The following is a 6,000-nucleotide window of genomic DNA, read 5'->3' as shown; positions in this document are numbered from 1 at the left end:
AGAACAACTTGTTTAAAGACTTTAGGTTTATAACCGGTCTCCAGCCTCCCCGAAGCTTTCGGGACTAGAAAAATCGTAGAACATATTGGCTCTCGCAGGGTTCGATTTGGACCCCTGCACCTTTCTCCAACATACTGTGCACTTCGTCGTCTACAACCTCTGCTCTGTCCTCCCCAGATATATTTGTGACCGGCTGGACGAACTGAACCGGAGTGGACTCCCAGTTTTCCATGAAAAAAAACTGTTCGCCCTGCGTGTTGAACCGGAGAACAGAGCAGAGTCTGATGACGAGGAAGAGCTACTGTTTGGGCCTTTTGTGCCCTGCGCTGAACGAAACCCCGAGGTTTTCTTACCCCCGGCATTTGACCATGGTCTAGCATTGTTGTTGTTGTAGGGATGAAAAATGTAACCCTTTTAGTTTGAGGAGTACTTGTTGTAGCTATAGTTAAACTTTGAACGGTTGGACTGAAACCTGTCCCTAGCCCTAGAAGTGCTCGAAGGGCTGACTTATAAGCCTTACTCAAAGTGCGTCTAGCCTAATCGGCTGCATTAACCTTCTCCAAAAAGGTGTCTCCAAATTAAGAAGGGGAAGAATCTGAAGTTCCCGAGCAGGTCGCTACATTTTTGAGCGAGGACTTTACTCACAAATTCGGAGTTTAACTGCTGCCAACAACTCTACTAAAAGGTTAGCAGCCATGAGAATCTTATCCTGGCAATCACTAAAATTCTTATCAGTGTTTACGGTATCATGCTTGATCATATTAGCCACTACTGGGTCTAGAATCGGCGCCCGAAGTGCTAATTCAACATTAGGTGGAGTGGGAAAAGTTTTCCTTCCTCTCTTCACTAAGGGTTCGGACCATCCTCTAAACCCGATGCTGTTTGCAAAGCGATAGAATCGTCTTTGGTGTTTTTTGGGATCAGCTTCCTCTACTATGACTCAGTATAGACGTGAAATGTGTGGCAAGGACATGAAACAAGATATGAAACATGTCTTCAAGACCGATTTGCCCACCGGTTCCTCCAAATACTTATTTGAAGTTATTATCGTAGGGATTATCAAACGACAAGGAGTTACCTTCGTCAGAGTCAGAAAAAGGTGATTTTTTCCCTCCTCCGAACACTCTTCCACTTCAGAACCTGGATGCTCTCGCCGGAACCGACTACACCGGCTCGGCTGGTCGACGCTACCGCCCCGTCAACGTCCCGAGGTTGACGGGATGAACTGGACGCCTGAGGAAGTCCCAAGCTGGAACTGATCCACTGAAGAAAAGAGGCAGCGTCGAATCCAGGCGGGAAGGGTGTTTCTGATGGAGGTGGGGGTGGAGGAGACTTTTCCCCACCAAGCTTCGGCACGGTCGGGGAGCCCAACTCCGTCCGAGTCCGGAGGAAATTTAGGCCGGGGCGGCGGCAGCTCCGCGCCGTCTCCTTCCTTGACCGATGTTCCCGGTGCCAACGTCGAAGGGGCATTTCGCTCCCAAGCGGCGGATGTTCCCGGTGCCAACGCCGAAGGGGCATTTCGCTCCCAAGCGGCGGAATGAGGTTGGAGTTCTTCTCTTTTTCCTCCGAACCTCCAGCTGTAGGAGCGGGGACTTTTCGTTCACCCGACTCCTCTTCCTCCTGTCCGGAGGCATGTGCAGGCACGCCTGTATATTTTCCACGGCCAGGAATTTTTCCTGACTAGCGTTGGGAAACAGGCCGCTTCTCTTGCCGTTACGACCCGTCTGGTCCTCCGAAAGGCTACCTGAATCGCCCTCGTGGGCAGAAGACTTCGTTTTATCCTTCTTTTTGGGCCTAACGCCGAAAGAAAATCCGAAAAAATAAGGAGTAGGGAAACGAACGTGCTCCCCTCTGCGAACGCACAAGGAAAATGGCGGCGAACATTGTCATTACGTCATGATATCCCGTGATGCTTTGCGATTAAAGCTTTGTACACGTGCGCCACCTAGCGATAAGCATAGGAAATACTGCATAAGGTAAATGATATACCCAAATAGGGAGTGTGCAGGTATAATAGGATGCCTAGACCACAATGTTTTTATTTCTATTTTTTTCGCCCTGGCGCTTCATATTTTTTCTGAAAAAATCCGAGAACCAACAAATTAAATTGGTGTGGCCTAATGATACAGGGCACACACCTAATGTATAATTTATACATCAAGTTAAGTGTGATATGCAAGACCTTTGGGAAAACCATAGGAGTGCTAAGACTAAAAGAGAATCTTATGATTCAGAAGCATTGCCTCACCTGTGGATGCTGCGTCATCTTGCTCTTGTGTCTCCAAGTCACCTGGTCTTCTCCTAGCCAGTCTTGTCAGGTTCAGACAGTTCTCACTACTTCACCAGCCATCTATTTATATAAAACATCAGATGTTAAACACTTATCTTGAAGTAAGTAATTCATGAAATGCAGAATTCAGATTTTTCTTACCTAATATTCAGCCTTCAAGTCTCCAGGTCAGGTCTCGCTCTCCCATTGTCATGTTCAGAGAGAAGTCACCACTGCTTTATGTCAGTCAGCAGCCACCTAACTACAAAATAATATGTTACACCCTTGTCTCTAATTACACCAGGTAAATGATTATAAAATGCAGAATTCAGATTGTTCTCACCTGATATTCTTCTGGGGTCTTCAAATGTCCAGGTCCGGTCTGGTCCAATCTTCTCTTGTCAGGTTCAGACAGGAGCCACCACTACTGCATCAGTCAGCAGCCACCTAACTATACAACATCAAAAGTTACACATTTGTCTCAAATAACATCAACAGAATAGTAGGTAAAATGCAATAGTCAGATTGTTCTCACGTGATATTCTTCTGGGGTCTTCAAATGTCCAGGTACGGTCTGGTCCAATCTTCTCTTGTCAGATTATGAGACAGGAGCCACCACTACTGCATCAGTCAGCAACCACCTAACTATACAACAACTTAACTTAAGATACACATTTGTATCAAATAACACCCAATGGATAGTATGTAAAATACAGAATTTAGATTGTTCTTACCTGATATTCTTCTGGGGTCTTCAAATCTCCAGGTCCGGTCTGGTTCAATCTTCTCTTGTCAGATTAAGACAGGAGCCATCACTACTGCATCAGTCAGCAGCCACCTAACTATACAACATTTAAAGTCACACATTCGTCTCAAATAACACCAAAAAGAATTCTTAGTAGGTAAAATACAGAATTCAGATTGTTCTTACCTGATATTCTTCTGGAGTCTTCAAATCTCCAGGTCTGGTCTGGTCCAATCTTCTCTTGTCAGGTTCAGACAGGGCAGCAACCACTACTGCATCAGTCAGCATCCACCTAACTATACAACAACATAAGTTACACATTTGTTTCAAATAATACCAAAGGGATAGTAGATAAAATACAGAATTCAGATTGTTCTTACCTGATATTCATCTGACATTCGAATTCGTCTTGAAATCTTCAGGTCTTGTCCAATCTTCTCTTGTCAGGTTCAGACAGTAGTCCTGACACAACTGCATCAGTCAACAGACATTAGAGGTTACACACTTGTAAGTAAATTGTAGGTAAAAGGCAAAATTGGGATTTTTCTCACCTGTTATTCCTCCAGGGTCTTTTATAAATCAAGTCTAGTTCATACTAGAACATACTATAATAGTCTAGATAGTGAGTTAACGTTACACATTTGTCTCAAATAACATCAAATGATAGTGGGTAAAATACAGAATTTATATTGTTTCCCTCCCGCCTGCTCTTGGCCTCGGAACACTTTTGGTTTACATTGAAACACATAGAATTTGACTAACGAACACACGAGACAGCAACAAACCACGTTTCACGCAAAGCTGTTGAGGTCAGGGGTCACATAAGCGCCCCTTAGCGGTTTATTCACAGAGTACACTACTCTCCAAGCAGAGGTTTGGGGTTATTTTTGGCGTGTTTTTAGGCTTTTTTTATCGGGGTTTCTCTTTTGCACTGGAATTTTTTTTGGGGAGGGGGGGGGCGGTGTCTCGTGAAAAAAAATCCAGTGCAAAAGAGAAACCCCGATAAAAAAAGCGTGTTGTTATTCATTCTTAACACAATAGCAATGGTGTCTCATTATGATTACAGAAGTCGTGCGTCAAAGTTTCCATAAACGAAAGAAGACTTCGCATATAGCACCATTCAAGGCTTGGCCACGATAACCAGAGGTTTTATCTAGTATTTTTCGTAAACCTACACAAAAGTGTACTTCTATTTCAGGATAATTGATTTCACCCTCATTGAATAGTAATAATTTGATTGACCCATGTCAAAGAATTGGTGGCTACAGTGCAAAGTGTCTTTTCATCGATAAATTCACTAGACCGCACAAGTGCGCCCCCATCGGTTGCTTAACATAGTGCAGCGTTAAGTCGTGGGGGAAAGTTGCCGCATGCTTATTTTCAAAATTCTGTCTTTTTGCTTCAATTAACTGAAAGGACATTTATCTACAATACCCCAGAGAGTATCTACAACGATTTAAAGTACAACTTACCACCAAAACGGGCGTGGTGCGTCTTCCAGGGCGGATTTTACCCGCTCGTTCTTCCCGTCCATGCTCACTCGCCGCCATGCCCGTCTTCACTGTCAGAACGGCGTGGCCTTCACGCACAGGTGCCACCTGTACATCATGAGCAAAATTTGAATTCGATAATCGAGTTAACATAAGATTAACAACTGACCAATGAACCATCATCACACAGCAGGCCCGAAAACTACGATGAATTAATTATTGCTTTTATCTTTCTTACAAAATTCTCAATTTTTCTATACTAATCATTCAACTTTATAGATTTAGGAGAGAAACACACCTTAGTAATTTTCCAATAAATGAACTTTTTCGACCCATTCATCTTTGAGATATTTCCGCCATTTTAGTTTTCACGCATCCATAAAACTGAAGAATATTTTCGATTGCGTATGAGAAATATATTTAGTATGCAATGAATTTTCTGATATATATTAACAGCAGATTCTTCCTGCAGATAAACCACAGATTTGCTGGGTGTGTCTTGACGTTCACTAGCCGTTCATTTTGTGAAGAAAACCGTCGAGACATAAATACCACCTTGTATACTGCATGGGGTATTGCAGTATCAATTGTTGCTGCTAGGCGGCGCTGTGAGACCGCATGACGAACGAGTGTTGTCTGCATTGATGTAGAAGGCAGGCTTCGGGTTAGCAGCAGTTTCAGTTTCTTCATGGAGTTGTATTTAACCTCCTTGATTTCTTCCAGCAGATCAACCACAGACTTGTTACAAGCCGTGTATGCTTTTTCTGGGGTGCCAATTATCTGATTAGACTTTTAAAGCCAATATTTGGGAGGGAGGCAATCATCTGCTTACAACTTTTCAATCTAGGAACAGGAGAATTTTTTAAATCAAAGACTATTTCAAGCATTTTGTGGGTCGGATTTGGGGCAATTAATTGCTTTAAGTTTTTCTATTAAAGAAGTAACAAAGTATTCAAGCCTATATTTTTGTGTGGGAGTAATTATCTGTTTCCAATACATGTATATGCAGAGGGCAATTATATTGAACCTATCAAACATAATCATGAAATGTTAGCTTTAGGCCACACCGATTTAATTTTATGGATGACATGCTCTGAAGACCCCCAAACTAGTGCACGCGGGCGAAAAAAAAAAGAAAAATGCGCCCAAAAATAAAAATGCTACTAAACCACAGGAATACAAAGCCAGTATTGTAAATTTGGCGCATTTCATGGCGACATAGACGACAGGCCGGCGCATGCCGGATTTTTGTGGAATTTATGAATCGACACTGTACGTATGTACTGAGTTCTTGAGTCGAGGAGCTTCGGTGATCTAGGTGCCGTCCTCCAGTTTTACCACACCGGCTTCGTTGTCGCTAACCACCATGGACTACCCAGGCCTAGAGCCTGGCCAGAGCCTCGGAAGACGTGACCTTTTTTTTTTTTTTTGAGATCAGGCAAAAATCAATGCGCGCGTGGATGTCATCCATAAGATTAAGTCAGTGTGGCCTTATG

Source organism: Branchiostoma belcheri, unplaced genomic scaffold (assembly GCF_001625305.1).
Source record: "Branchiostoma belcheri isolate BF01 breed outbred unplaced genomic scaffold, Haploidv18h27 scaffold76, whole genome shotgun sequence".
Taxonomy (NCBI): Eukaryota; Metazoa; Chordata; class Leptocardii; order Amphioxiformes; family Branchiostomatidae; genus Branchiostoma; species Branchiostoma belcheri.
This window is presented reverse-complemented; position numbering follows the sequence as displayed.